The 16,276-nt window shown below is 36.9% G+C and overlaps 1 protein-coding gene across 6 annotated transcripts in view; it reads left to right on the top strand.

Moving 5' to 3' along the window:
• ANKS1B (ankyrin repeat and sterile alpha motif domain containing 1B) overlaps window positions 1-16,276 on the top strand; it is a 476,662-nt gene that overhangs the window by 217,307 nt on the left and 243,079 nt on the right. Inside the window, exon 13 of one of the 6 annotated variants that reach the window (XM_086610942.1) lies at window positions 8,733-8,761. The exons of the other annotated variants lie outside the window; for them this stretch is intronic. The gene's annotated coding sequence lies outside the window, so the exon portion shown is untranslated. The remainder of the gene's footprint in view (window positions 1-8,732; window positions 8,762-16,276) is intronic. 6 annotated transcript variants of the gene reach the window in all.

Below are 16,276 nucleotides of genomic sequence, written 5' to 3'. Positions count from 1 at the left end.
GTTGCCTCTCATAACAGAGGCAGGTATAAAATCTCAAGTGATGTGATTTTTCATATGGAATTAAATTCTTTAAGTCATTCAGGTGACCTTGAATCATACCAGGCTCTAGGCAATAAGCTCAGTGACTGTACCTAGACATATATATAAGGGATTAATAACATTATAAGATAGTTTCTTTGAAATGTCTCTTCTAAATAAATATTGCTTTGTATTTAGAAAGCTGTCTTGTCAGTGGTCAGCTTTGTCAGAGCTCATTAGTGAGCCAGCCACAGCTTCTGAAATAAGGTCATATCTGTTGAAATAAATTAGGGATTTTCAGGAGGACTTGGCTGCCAGCGTTAAAGATGTATACAGATTTTATTACAATAATTTGATGATGAATAGAAGTCTAAGAGCTAAATGGGTTGCTGTGGGAAATATTGTAAAAAGGTCAGGTATTTAATTGAACTTGGCAATCATGACAACATTGCAAACTTCTGATACAATTTTGTCCATACTTTTCTCTGTGTGGCTGCTGCAAGCACAATAAATAAACTTTTAAATGAACACTGTATTTCTACCTCCCTTTCCATAAAAAAAAAATTGCTCTCAAGGACCCTAGAGAGCCTGTTTGTCTTAGAATAAAACAGTAGATTGTCTGACATACCAGCCTTCTCAGTTGTAAGAATACTAGGTTCCATCTGCCTCTGATTTGAATTCATTGTATTGTACTGTGTGAAAAGTTATGTCATTGCAAAATTATATTTAATAATTTAAATCTTTTTGAACCATATCATGAAACTTCACATTTTCTTTTGAAGTATATGTGCCTAGAAGTAACACATCATTATTATAGCCAAAGGGCTTTATAAAACATTCTCTAATTTTTCAATTTACTATATATATAATGACACTTTGTATACTCTGTAGATAAATTTGTTTTCTCATATATTCAGTTCCTTTCATATTAAGAAAGATTCCTAGAAACATTAGCAGAGAAGTATAAATTCACACAATAAGCATTTTTCAAGTTCTTTTGAAAAATTCAGGATTTATGGTGAAGTCTGATAACCATCTTAAAAGACACTGTTAATAATCCGCTGTCACACAGTGCTGTTTTCATCAGCAGGTATTGGAGCCTTTTAGAAGGATCAGTATTATTGCAGCCAAGGAAATTCAGGCAAACTAATACTAAACTGGTTTTCCAGAGTCACCTAGTAAACAACTGAAGAGGTTAGGAGTAACTCCTGAGACACAATAGAGCCGTTTTTACTTCAGACTAGAGTGTTTTCTTCTGTATTATGATTGCCTTCAGTTAGACAGTCTTTCATTAAGAGAAATCAGTTGCTTTTAATAATTTGTAACATTGTTCTTGTGGATTTTAAAATTAAAAAATATAAAGGTTAGTATTTTTAAAGGTATCTGAGCTAGGCAAATTGAGGCAAATCTAACTCCCTTAGTCTTTCTTGGCCACTCCAGTATTTTATTTAAATTGTAGATAATATTTCTATAAAACTGGCAATTGTGTCATCTTTAAATTGCCTCTAGCTTGAGAATTGGTATTAAAATACAGCATAGCATAGGGTAATTTGCTCTGGGGTTTGGAACAAGTTTCACAGCCTATTCTATGCACTCCAATGGTACTGCAAGATTTCTGTAACTATGTAGGGGTTTTTTAAAGCTATTTTGGTCTGTACGGTGCACTGTAGTTATTGTTGTGAATGCCACGTGGTCACATCTCATGTCCTTTTAAGTAGTTTTAGTTTTATTCCTTTCTGCTGACCTTTTATATCACTTGTTCCTTTTCTCCTCTTACCATGATTCAGCTGCAATGTTAAATACTGAGAGAACTTGCTACAAACAAAGGTATTCATTTTAAGTTACAATTAAGTGATTTTTGTGTATTTTCTGTAGGTATCCGGGTTTGCAGTCATTAAAAAAGATTGTGTTGAAGTATTTATATCTGCAGAGTTTACTTCTAGTGTACACTTGTATTAATAGTTAGAGCAGAGGGATGTTTTACAGAATTTCCATACATACTCTTATTGTCAGTCAAATTAGTTTTAATCTCTTACACTTTTTCATCTTCTAGAGTCTTTCAGACAAGAAATTTGTCATTAAACTAGATAAAGAAAACACTGTCTATGTTTCATAAACAAAGTCTATGTATCCTCTTTTGTATATAGAAGAGGTTGTGTAAAAACTTCTTTTCCCTTAGTGGAAGGGAAATTACCACTTCAGGTAGTTCAGATTTTCCACTGGGTACTGCAATTTATATTTGGAAGGGGCAATCTCTTCGCAGAGTACTCTGAAGGAACAGCTGGTACATAGTAATGTTTTATATCATTACAGCTGTCTTCAGAGTGATTTTATGACTCAGCCTTAGTTTGATACCAACACTAGAAGCTTAAATTATGTTCCTTTCATGCTTCAAAAAATGTTTTCTTCAGAAATAAATGACCTACATCTTAATCTCTTGATATATGTAATTCTTGACATTGTGTAAAATTCTAATAAATAATTGCTCTCCTTCAAGAAAATCGATTCCTTTCTAGTGGAATATGTAAAAATCAAGTTTCTTTCTAAGCACGTAAAATCTTTATTCGGGTGTTGATTTGGTAGGTTTTGAATTTTCTGCTGTGAATGTGAAAAAAATCGACTTAACTACACTTTTATTCCGATACAAAATGGCTTCGTATTGGTGAATGTAGTTGAATCATTATTATTATTCAGCTAGTCTGTGTCACGTGTGCAAAGATATCTTCAAAGAAAGCACCTTCACATTCCCAAATTCTCAAGCAAAAGCAGTTATTACCTTGAAAACTACTCTTAAATTAGGATACTGGAAATTCGATGTGATGACAGCTTTATGAGAGAAACATTTATAGTGTACTAACAGATTTACGGTGTTCCCACTGAAATTGTGGAAAGGGAATTTTTTTGTAAGAAGATAGAAAGAGTCAAGCTGCATTATTAGAAGCAATCGCTTGGAGGCCACTGTAGACAATGGTGCCTTTTATGCCAGATGTGTCATTGGCATGAGATATGAGAAAAGATGAACTACATCTAAAAAATGATTTTTGGTGTCTCTAAAATCCCAGCTGTCTATTAAGTGCTCTTGATACTGCTACAGGTGCTACAGTAAAAGCTATACATGATATTCCCATGTCAGCATTGTTTAGTCGCATAGAGGGTGTGCAAGGGATGACAACTACCTCTAGTTAGGGATGGTGCTTTCAAATCAACCATAATGTTTATATATGAAATTAAGGAAGAAGTCTGCCTAGTTCACTAGTTTATTTTAAGAATACGTGGGAGCCTAATTGTATGAACAGTCTTTGAAGTTCTAGAGAAAGCAGAACAATAACAATCTCAGGTGTAACACTTCCAGACTTTTCTTGTGCTCTGTCACAAACATTGGACCTGCCTATTGTCACTGTTTCCATGTTCTGAAGAGCACAGGAGACATGGTGTGCAATTACAGAGCTCATCAAATAACCCTTTTGTCAAAAGACTGAAAGGCATTGTTAAAAGGCTAAAATTCATCCTTAGATTTTGTAATACTCTAAAGAGTGATAAAATCTTATTACTCCTTTAGCTAATGAAACTGTTTTTGCTTTTTACCTCCATCCCCATCTGTTTCTTTGGTGTAACCTCCATGAATGCTTTTGTAGTCTCATGAGGATGTAGGATTAAGCTTTACATTTTTAGGTTTAAGTTCTCTGTAAAGTTAGCATAAGGAAAAGTAGATTTTGTAAGTGTATACATGGTTATCTTCTGATTTACAATGTTGGTGTTGCCAAAAATAAGTCTATGTAGTAATGGGGATGTGTGTTTGGGATTTTGTCCACCACAGGGCACCTCCTCACAAGAAATGCGTGAGTTCATGAAACGGGCCAAAAATGCCTTTGGTATTCTGATTCTTCAATTTGACCCTTCTGGCTTCTTTTCAGACTGGTGTTTGATTGAACTTTGCCTCCTTTGTCCTCAGTTTTTCAAATATTATTCCAATTCTTGAAGGTTTGTCTTCAAGGACCCAAAGTTGTGACTTTTCCTTGCGTTGGTCCAGAAATCAGCTATGCTCTCGATATCCACTTCCAGCCATTACGAAAGTTTGACTTCCAGCTTTTTACTGCCTGAGCTTTGTACTAATTCTTTGGGTTTGGGATGTTGTTTTTTTGTTTGTTTTCATATGGTTCTGTAGACTTATAATGACCAAAGGAGAAGAAAGCTATTGGGATTGAGGATTTTGAGCTGAGGCATATGAATACAGAAATCTTTAATCAGGAGTCAAAACATAGGCCACATATAAGAACGCACAGCAAACTCATAAGCATATCAAGACTGAGAAGGTGTCTCTGTTACTTTGAAAAAATTTTGGCTTCCTGACTGAAGCTTATGTTGACATAACAATCAATTGTCTTTACAACCTGGTTTACCACTCAGAACAGCATGGCTGGTCTACCCACATGGAATAGCTGGAAGGGTTGATGAGTCAATATGGAAAATGTTAAGAAAATTCGCTGTTGGCACGGCTAAACATCTGAGGAAGATGAAACTTTAGTACAAAAAGACATCTGTCATGTAATTATGATGGCAAAGAAAAACTACCTATCATAGAATAAATAAAAAATATTTGGGGTTATTCTATTATTTTTAATTGAGTTAATATATAATTTTTCAAAGGTACTTCAGCTACTGAAAACTTGTCATTGCGTTTTTCTTAAGTTTCCCATGATTGCCATGATTGTGGTACTGACAACATTATTATGACTTATTCTAGAAATTGTGTGTGACAAATCTATAGATTTAATTAGAACAGCAAATTCAAATGTAATATCAAAAATAATGTCATTGTTATTTGTGTAAAAAAAGTTACATTTAAACATGATTGACCTCAGGCAAGGTACGCAGTGAAACTAATAACTCTCTGCAATTCTTTTCAGCTATAGGGAGACAGCAAACTGAGCAGAGTCCATTCAACAAATATTTGAAAACCTCAGCTTGCACCTGGACAGTAGTTTAGGTTTGCAGTGGCTGTGATAATAGGGGAGAGGAACATGGCAGAAATTAAAGACAGAAGCATCTAATTTCAATATCTTGATCAAATGAGCTTCCTGACATCTTGATACAGATGTAGCAAGGGGACTGAAAGCACTTGCTGAGCAGTACAGTTCTGGTAACATGCAATAGTTTCCTGAAATTAGAATTCAGAATCCCCCTTAGCTTCCTCTTCTGTGTTTTCCCACTATCCTTTTCTAATTCACTATTTTTGAATATTTTTTATTTCTCAGGCATTTTAGCTCTTCTTTAAAGCGCTCTCTATTTTTTCTTTCTTCTTTTTTCTTTTTAAATTTTCAAGCAGCTTTTTTGTATATTCCACTTAGAATGCAGTGTGAAATAGAAATTAAGTGAGATCATAGAGGCTTTGCCTTTTACAAATACTTCATTAAACATTAAATTGTGAAAGAATTATGCCGTGATTAAAACTGAAAACTGATTTCTGTATTTGGTGTCCTTCAAGTGGGGGCACGAGCTGATCTGTACAATGCCTAAGAACTGGATTCATCTTTTTTAGCTTCTTTGGGTCTGTCTGCTATTGGATGTGCATATTGTTTAGGGAGATGAACCTCCTTATTTTGTGCTCTACAAGACAAGTACAAATGGCACTTTCTGACCTTAAGTTTATGAATTTGAGTTACAAACTGCTGTGTGTATATTCTTTTTAAAGACATTGCACCATACGTGTCTGCTTCAGAGGAAGACAGGCTAGCATTGCCTTAAATGCAAGTCTTCTTTAACCAGCCAAGAGCCTTTGTCTGATGCCTACCTTTAAAATTCATAGAATCATAGAATTATAGAATCATTTGGGTTGGAAGCAATGTTCAAAGGTCATCTAGTCCAACCTCTCTGCAATGCACAAGGACTTCTTCAACTAGACCAGGTTGCTCAGAGCCCTGTCCAGCCTGACCTTAATGTTTCCAGGGATGGGGCATCCACAACCTCTGTGAGCAATCTGTTCCAGTATTTCTTCACCCTCATTGTAAAATTTTCTTCCTTCTATCTAGTCTGAATCTACCTTCTTTTAGTCTAAAACTGTTACCCCTTCTCCTATTGCTTCAGGCCCTACTAAAAAGTCGGTGTCTGTCTTTCTTGTAAGCCCCCTTTAAGTATTGAAAGGCCATGATAAGGTCTCTCCAGAGCCTTCTCTTCTCAAGGCTCTTTCAGACTGTCTTCATAGGAAGCATGTTCCATCCCTTTGGTCATCTTCATGGCCCTCCTCTGGACCTGCTCCAGCAGATCCATGTCGTTCCTGTACTGAGGACTCCAGAGCTAGACACAGTACTCCAGGGGGAAGTCTCACCAGAATGGAGTAAAGGAGGAGAATCACCTCCCCACCTACACAGCACTCACATCTAGGTGGATAGTGATGTTTCCACAGCCACAGTGCAGATTAAATATTTTTACTTATTCTGAGTCAGTCTCTCTAACTGTCAATCAAATTAAGGAGAACTCATACCACAAAAAGGCTTATAGTTCTTACTTTCAACAGGAATTCTTAGAGGGTCAGCCTTGTAGGGAAAAAAAAACCATATTGCTCTGCAATTCTTCACCTGAGAATTGTGAAGTAAGGATGTGCAAATGTGATGGTCTTTCTTTTTTTAATGGTCTTTATCAATGAATTGACTTCAAAAACTGTCAAAAAGTATCTGAATCTTTGTCTTTCGTGTAGAAAAAACCTTGCTGTGTTCGCTTTAGTATAAGGTATGGTTTTACTGAAGTAGATGTCCATTTTAAGAAGTAAGCAGTTACTTTGTTTCAGACTTCTGTACTTCTGTATTTTGATTACTGCATATCTTGGGCGGCTATAAAATGATAAAAATTATTAAAGTTCAGATTAATTAGAGATATTTTGATGCCACTTGCAAATTACAGACTTTTAGTCTTTATATGGACAGTCAGTCTGCAAGGTTAGATGAACTTAAATCAAGTTTCACTTGAAATTTTCTTTAAACTTCACAGATCCATTGTCATATCTGTGAAGTTATTTTGGTTTGGAAACACATAGCATATTTCCTCATATATTTGTAGGTTTTTTTTTGAACTTTGTCCAAGTTATAATAAATATCCACGGAGAGAGTTGGAAGAAAGGAAGTTCCTTTCAAAACAGAAAGCCTTTTCTCTCTACAGATTTGTTCTTTGTTTTCTAGTACTGTAGCTATCCCAATTACTTTAAATTTTGGCTCACCCTTTATTCTCTGAGCAGAGAAGTTTTTAGTAGCTTAATGACTTATTTTCCCTCTAAAGACTTGAAGAAAATTCAAATACCTGTTAACTGGGCTCGAAAGAGGCCAATATGCATGTCCCAGTTGGTAGTTCACTCCTTGTTCATTTAAGAACTCCTGTCATTCTTCTCAGAAATATCTAATGTGTGTCACTTATTTGCACCACCCTCTTCAGTCTTCTTTCATTTAGGTGGGTGCAGACAGGCAGAATAATTAAATAACATAAGCTGAAGTGCTAATAATACTGTGAAGTTCAAGGTAGCCTATTCCAGCAGTGACCATCTCAACTTTTTTTGATTGCTTCTTTACATTAGGTGCTTACATAAAAATATTATGCTTTCAAGGTGCAAGTATTGGCTAAATACTTGGCATTTCATTTTTGTATCTTCATAAGATTTTTGAAAACTAATGAAAAAATCATAAAAACGCTTTGCACATTAAAAAAGTGCTTTTTAGGACCAATTGTAATTTGAAAATCTCATCAGAAGTGTCTGGGTTTAGAGTCTTAGGTTTTCAGGATGGCTTCTTGATTTTCCTTTTATTCTTACTTTCTTCTCTCTTCCCTTCTCTCTGTCTTTCTTTTCTGTTAGTTACAAAAGGACAGCTATAAGGTGTTTGCCCACTTTTAATCAGAAAAGTGATTAAAATGTTTTCATTAGTGTTTCTCATTATTTTAACAATAAAAGCTTTTTTTTAAAAAGAAAAAAAAAGAAAGAAAGAAAACATCAAAACATCTGCCAGGTATCTGTTACGGTGCTCTCTGATATGTTGAGCTGCTAGTGATGCTTGTTTGCTTTTTTAAAGAGAGGAAAATGTGACTTGAGTAAATTTCTCAGGAGACTGTGATCATTTGATTTCCAATTTATTCCAGATGAAGAATGTGCTAATTAAAACAATTGTAATATTGTTGCGGAAATTATTTGTTAATTATGATTGACTTAATGAACTACTACTGCATACTCAGTTCTCCTGAGTTTGTTTGGTGGGTTAGATACTTTAACATAGCAAAACGTCTTCAAAGAAAACACTGGAAGAATCAGTGTTACTTCAAAGCAAGCTGAACCTGAACCTCCACAGATCTGTATAGCAGCAATAGTGGGCTTGAGGCAATGCGAGGAATTGTCTTTATCAGCAACATAATTATACCAATGTGAATTTTTCTACAGCTTTTAATTGAGTTGAAATATGCAGTAGTTTTACAAACCCTCTGAATCATGAAATATTGGAACAATTCAATTCTGCTACATGACTTCTGAGGAAAATAGGAAAATAGTAAGAATGGGGCATTGCCAGCACATGAGAGACAGGAATCAATTGTTTAATGACTTTGAAGGTTTTTTAAGACATAATTTCTATGCCACAAATTGCCTCAAAAGTAACAGGCAGAACCAAAGCATATGACATGCTTAGTGCAGTGGACCAAGAAGGTGACTTTTGTAGAAGAATTCTCGAATGGGTCTGTCGTAGTTTAGCCCAGCCAGCAGCTAAGCAACCACGTGGCTGCTCACTCACTCCTCCCCAAGTGTGGGGTGGAGAGGAGAAAAATGTAACAAAAAGGCCTGAGGGTCGAGATAGGAACACGGAGGGGTCGCCCACCAACCATGGTCCCGGGCAAAACAGACTTGGCTTGGGGATAAATCAATTTAATTTGTTACAGGTTACTCCAGAGAGGATAATGAGAAATAAAGCCAGATCTTAAAACACCTTCCCCCACCCCTCCCTTCTTCCCGGCTCTACCTCCTCCTTGCAGCAGTGCAGGGGGATGGGGAATGGGAGTTGCAGGTCGTTTGATCACATGCTGTTTCTTCCACTTCCTTAAAAGGAGGAGGACTCCTTACACTCTTCTCCAGCTCCGGCATGGAGCCCCTCCTCATGGGAGACAGTCTTCCATGAACTTCTCCAACTTGAGTCCTTCCCACAGGATGCAATCCTTACCCATCAGATTGCTCAAGTGCAGGCTTTTCCCATGGAGTCACGGCTTCTTAAGGTGCAACCACCCGCTCTGGCATGGGGTCCCTCCTCACAGACTGAAGATGCATCTCTGCTCCACTGTCAATCTCCAGCAGCATGGGGTCCCTCCCACAGGAGACAGTCCTTTACCAAGTCCTTCGGGCAGAGGCATCTCTGCTTGAGCATGGGGGCCTCTCCCAGTCTGCGAGTGAGTCTCTGCTCCACTGTACCTCTCATGGGCAGCAGGGGTTCAGCCTGCCATTTCACCATGGGCTGCAGGGGAACATCAGCTCCAGAACACCTCCTTCTGCCCCAGGTCCCACCTGGCTCAGGTTCCTTTGTCCCCTTCTTAAATGTGGCATTTGTAGAGGCACTGATTGACTCAGCCCTGGCCAGAGGCGGGTTCAACCTGGCTAGAGTTGAGCCTGGTTCAACTGGTTTTGGAGGTGGGGAAACTTCTAAGATCTCCTTACGGAGGTTATCCCTGCAGTCTCTCCATCGCTACCAAAACCCCACTACATAAACCCAGCACAGGGGCAAGAAGGGGAAAGAAGGAGAGAGTGGAGAGGGAGCGCGTTCAAGGAAGCCACGTCTAAGAGCTCAGACCTTTTTTTCTGTAGTGACTGAAAACAAGTATTCCAGAAGGGACAGTTTGAAGCAGGTCACTCTCACCAAAATTAATGTATACTTGCTGAGAGTGAGTCCCTTTCCAAAACAGAAACAACAGAAAGAAGTATCCTAAAAGCTCAAAGTAGAAATGTGAACACTTTAGCTTTTGATGCTGCCATCCAATACTGAGGAAGTGTTTGAAATCATTGTCCGGGACATACTTCTGTTATGAAAAATACTGAGGTTTGGAAGTTTGTTGTCATGTGAAATGGAAGAGCAACCTTTCAAGTTTTAGGAGTAATGCTGAGAGAAATGTAGCATGTTCTTTCACCTTACCCACGCAAGCCTTGCAGTCAGGAACCACACCGTGAATGGAAAGAATCATCTACTTCCTGACTGATCACAGTGATCAGAGCTAGAAAAATGGAGGACTGTTACACCTAAAAGGCAAATGATGGCTCAGATGTCTTTGTAGACAGTATTTAACATGCACAAACTCTGGTGTGGCCAATAGACAAATGCATTGCTGTGAATAGAACTTCATTGTTGCTTCAGTACAAAGGAAGTTCCGGGTATCTCCTATGGACCTCCCACTAGAGAAAGGTCCTAACAATCCACTGGATTAGGAATAAAGTAATGGGCCCAAGGAGGTCCAATAGATTATGACCTATCCAATGAAAAAAATTGCCATCTCTGTTATTTCCATTCTCAGCTCCCCTGATCTGTGAAGAAGGCAAGTGAGCTTACCAAATTGTTCAAAATAGAAGTCTTCTAACTGTTGGATCATTCTACAAAGATTTTGAAGGGATTCTTTGAAAGAAGAATAAAAAACTTAGATGATGGTGATCCCCTAATTATTTCTCTGCATTCATACAAGCGTCCACTTCATAGTACCCGTCAGTCATGACTGCTCAAAGCTTTTAGGAAATCCATACTACTTTTTTGCATCTCCTCTATCCCTGCCCTCTTAGATATAAAGTCCTCCTTTAAAAATGCTATCATTTTAAACTGTTGCATATTACAGTTAATAAATATGGATTATTCCATGCAATTTGTGTGCTTTCATATTTGCAATTCACTGCCCCTTGTCAGAGTTCTCTCTCTTGAGAATCTGTTATGGCAAGAAGTAAAATCTTCTTTGGTTTAATCTGATGTTTCCAATTGAAAATGGGAATCTCTCACTATTAGACTGGTAAACCAAGACAGAATCACAACCCTGTTTGCAGGAGATATATGTTCATATATTAGCTCACCCGGTATTCACATGGGACTCCCTGTTGTTACAGATTCTGCCTATCTATGTACAGTATGTACAAAATAGGATCACAGTGACCTGTTCTCTCCTCACCTGTTTCTCGGGTGAAATGTAAGCAGGCTTGCTTAAACACCAGAACTACACGTGTAATAGGAAGGTCAGATCTGACTCATCGGAGTCCTTAGTTCACAGGTAAACATAATTATTGATGTCTGTTCATCATTTTTCCTCATACTGAGTGAAACATAAGTAAATTAGAGCAGAATGAAGTAATAATAACATTCTAGGCCTGTCTTGCTTCAGGTATTTCTGGTTTAAGGACCTGATGATCTTGTTATAACCTATATTGAAGCATTTATTTGCTCTGACACTGTAGATAAGAACTAGTTATCTCTCAAAATAAGTTGTTTTCTAAATCCAAAGTATCTAGTTATATAGTAAGGAAGTTTCATGTACTTATTAAATCAAGAGTTTTCTACAACCTATTATTCCTGATATTTTGATCAGGCTGTTACCTGATCAGAATCCGGGCTATTGATTATGGGCCTATAATGGGACAATTCCCACCAATATTAGTGTAGTGCCTGATCACTTATACTCACATTCTGTTTTCCTGTTTACAATTCCTAGACTCTTAAATTATTTTATTCATGTGTTTCTACCAGTCTGGAGGATGTCTTTGGAAGCTGTACTATCTTAAATCCTTTTATCTTGGAAAATTAGTCCTCTTCATTAGACTATGCTAATGTTATAGAATCATCATGCACATTATTCAACCTATCTAAGAAAATGATGTTCTCAGTAGGTGTAATATGTTTGAAAAGCAGAACTATTTGGTGCCTTAGGGGGATATCCACCTGATGTGCATCAGAGGGGAAAGCTGACCCTTACATTGCAGAGAAGTATAATCCTTTTATGAATGGCAGAATTTTATGGAAGCAACTGAAGATGTTACCAGCACCTCCTTGTCATTGCACTTCTTTCATAGGTAGCCACACCCAGATCTGGCTTCAGCTGAAGGGTTTCTGTGGGTGCTTTCTAATCTGTCTCAAACAAAATAAGCCACATGAATTCAACTTCTCTACCCAATTTGGCACAGCTGATTTGCCTTAAGCAGATCAGAGGCCATTCTTACAAACACCTCTGGCAGTGGTGCTGTGGAATGGTAGCTTCTGGCTGAAGAACAGCAGGATGAGTGGTAATGTTTTCTGTTTCCATAGCTATTCACTAAATGAAGCTCTGTCCTCTAACTTTCACGTGATCCTAACAGAAGATAAATAATTCAGGATTTCTGTGTGTAGCTCTTGCGTTGTGTGAATTTTCCACTAGTTATGTAAGTAGAGCTTTGAATGGTTTAAACTGTGCCTCTCTGGATCAAGCTCTGTAGCTTGAAAATGTGGATGGCAGACACTCTGTTTCTAACCAGAAGAACTGACCTATATTTGGAAATATCAAGGAAATATCTTTGTGGGGGCTTGTGACCAGCAACTAGTTGATGATTCAAGCAGTTTTTTGTAGTAACTTTTTTTTTTTTTATGTAACAATACAAAGCAGTTGAGGAAAAGTACCGAAATGAAATTTTCTTACCTGTATCTGCTCCTTTTAGACAAGGAAAAAGTTTCTGTAAATTTGGGTAAAATTCAGTTATTTCCTTCTGCAAATAGCCTGAAAGAATCTGTTTGAAAATTTTGCCTCAAGCAGCTGCAGATTAATCAATTCTCTTCCCTTTTTTCAGTTCATCCTTTTAGCTACTTAGGTGCTTTTGGCTTTGTGTTATGAAAGTTGATAATTGTCTTCCACGTTCACACTGCTCTTCCATGTCTGAACTATTGTAGTCTAATGCTGATTTTTCCTATGAACTAAATCTGAAATTGAACTAGTGCTTTTCTGAATCCTAGTGGCTTAATTAGGCTACACATTGATTCTCCTAGCAGTCACAGTTGATTCATAGCAGGCTAATTCCATGTTCCAAACGCACATTTCCAAAATATCGTGAGCTGATATCTGGAGTCAGCCAACTTTTTGTGCTCTGTGCCACTCAGGTGATTCAGCTTCTTAACTTGATGGCTAGTTTGGTAGAAGTATTGAACAATTGTTTCTTAAAACGATGACAGGTTTTCACTTCCTATCTAAGGTAAGTGTATCTGAGCCATCTGAAGTGGGTTATATGCACAGAATCATGTCAAGCAATTATTTATTTTACAGTAATAGATTCTTTGAGATGTATTGCCTACATAGGTACCACCATCAGTACTCCTTGTCTGCTACCATTGTGTCTAGACCAATTTGGATCCTCCAGATAGGCTTTCTGGCCTCTAGCTACTTTCCCAGAAAGACCCAGGCTTCCAGTAAGTTGAGTGTCACTTCTGTCAGCCCTTGTAGTCACCTTGAATACCCTACTGTGTCTAAAATTGCCATATACATCTGTGTTTAGTCACCTGTATCTCTTCCCTTCCTTTCAAAGATTCTGCTTTTAAGCACTGTGTATGTGTTGATACTTTTTAAAGTAACTACACTTATTTGTGAAAAATAAACATTTTAGAGATTGTCAGCTTGCCTAGAAAATTAATATTCCTAACTAAATTCCTTTACATATAATTGTTTTGATTTATTTATTTTTAAAATATAATTTGTGCTTTGTAAATACTTTTCAAAAGAATTTATATTGTTTTTCATTTAACATTTTTTAACCCCCAAATAAATCATTAGGGGAAAACGAATATAGAGAATCTATTTTTTTTATTCCTTCACTTTCCTCACTAGTATTTCGAACAACAAAAAAAAAATGTAATGAGTTACAAGCTTGCTAAAAACCTATGATTTTTAGTGATTTGTTTCAAAGCAGTTACATGTAAGTAATCATATAAAACTTTTAAAAAAGTTCCATGTAGAGTTGAAAAACTTTGCGGTTTTGGATGTAATCTTCCATGACTGAATGTATCTACATCTAGAACTGGACTGTAATTCTACAGCCAGAGATATTTTCTAGATACTTTAAATATTTATACACTTTCTGTCCTTACAGCTTTGTTTCTATTACCTAACCGGAGATTTTGAAAAACTTCAGTGAGGCCATTTTGGGTGGAGGGCCTTTACTTTTACATTATTTCTTATGAAAGCACTGATTCTCTTCTTGCTGGCTTTGAAACTTAATTATAAGATGAAACAGACAACAGCTTGATGAAACATACAATGAGCTTGTATGTGGAATGAAGAGAGGAGAGGCAAACTGCTTTATATCACATCCTAAGTATCTTAAAAATGCTGCTCAAATTAGAAATATGTTCTTTAGTAAGGTTAGGAAAGACAGAAGTGTATGATCAGTGCAAATGCTAGAACATGTGTTTTGTATTGTTTCTGCATTTGTCTCATGCTTGGGGAAGCTGAATTGTTACTTAGGCAAATCCTTCCTTTCAAAAACAAGTGTTAAAATTGTTGAGCATTGTCTCCTTTTAGAAACAGCATTCTAAAAATCATCCATTATTTTTTCCAGTTTCTTTGCCTTGACAATTAGTGAGTTTTGTTCCCAGTTGATGGAGGACTTTGTTGTTTATTCTTTGCATTTGATGTGTGAAATATCAAGAGTGGAACAATTAACGAGGTTTCATTAGAGTCTTCAAAAAAAGAATATGGTATCAAGAACTCATCTGTCACATTCATATTGCCTTGCACTGGTTTTGGTTATTAAGTGTCACCAAATTTTCCTCTTCTATTACTCTTCCCTGCTGTACTACATTGTCAAATTAACATGCATTTTCTAAGCACAGTCACAGCCCACTCAACTGCTAGCTTTAATCCTGCAAAAAGAGATTACCACAGAAATTTCTCGATGCAATTATATGTGATCTTTCTGCAAAATTACATTTTGCATCAATTTCTATTCATTTCTCAGAATTTCTTATGAAATATTGCTTGAGTGTTTTAAAGAAATATTGTGGTTATTTTCTTTTTACTGCATAGTAGAGTTGAAATATTCTAGTGGAATTTTAGCTTGAACACAGATGTTGAACTAATCCAACGTTTCACCTGAGAGACATTGAACATTATTTTATCTGCCTGAATTTTTTAGTCCATAAATATGTTAACATACTAGTTTTCTGAAAGAATCTTATTTTGATGAACAGATATAAGGCAGATTCTTGTGCTGTAAAATGTGATGGTTCATGAGAGGCTGTCTGTCATTAAGGCGTCTAGGAACCATGCCTTATATAGTCACATAGAAAGAAATTCTCATGGAAACGGCATTATGAAGGTGGCAGCTGCCACTTTGTATTTTTGTCTGGTTTGAATTTTGCAGTTAAAGATTAACCGTTTGTGATCTATGTAAAAATTACATTTATGTCACCCTCAAATACAAAATAGACTCTATGAGTATCAAAAACTTCTGAAAATGTGCAGGAGTAAATATACCTCTATGAGAGTTAAAATTATCTTTGTTTGCACCAGACTACACTCCTATTGCTGAAATCTTGAGCAAGAACTATATTTGGATATTATAATGTGCTTAGAATGAGCAGTAATTACTCACTAATATCTTTCCTCACTGAAAGTTTTTTTTCTTTATTAGAAGCTAGCAAGAAATATTCAGAAAACTCTGTATGGAGCTGTCTTTTCCCTCAAAATCTTTCTCATCTTTTGCAGTTCCTGATTGGTCATCGTGAAACAAGAGTAAAATGTAGACAGTGAAACTACAAGAAGGTAGTGGTAGAGAGGCAGTAAAATCCTTCAGTACACAGTCAAGTGCAGAATGCAATGTTAAGTAATTGAATTGGCAGTTATGAAGCTAGTAAAAGCAAACACATAATCCATAGAGACTTTTACTGTGATTTCTAAGGGACTGTACAGCTTTCATAAGCTGGTACTGTTGGAACCTGGGCACAGAGCCTGGACACCACAGACACCAACCTTGCAAACCACCTTCTGGTGGTTTCTTTAGATCTAGGAGGAAGCAGAAGGAGAAACAGCAATCTGGCTGGACGTTGATGCTCCTTTTCTGTGTTGTTGCTGGTGACAGTAGAAGCCCACATTATCCGTTAGTTGCTTAGTAATTGTGTTGTTATATCTTCCACAAAGGTCCATAGTACCTTTCTGTAACGCTTACTAGAATGCGAAAACATTGCACTGCCTCATCAAAGATATCTGCATCCAACATACTGCCATCAAAGAGCTTGAGCTTGGTCAGAGCACAGTGTTATTT

This window comes from Tauraco erythrolophus, chromosome 4, assembly GCF_009769465.1.
Source record: "Tauraco erythrolophus isolate bTauEry1 chromosome 4, bTauEry1.pri, whole genome shotgun sequence".
NCBI lineage: Eukaryota > Metazoa > Chordata > Aves > Musophagiformes > Musophagidae > Tauraco > Tauraco erythrolophus.
The sequence above is the reverse complement of the archived record's forward strand: the minus strand, read 5'-3'. Positions and strand labels throughout refer to the sequence as shown.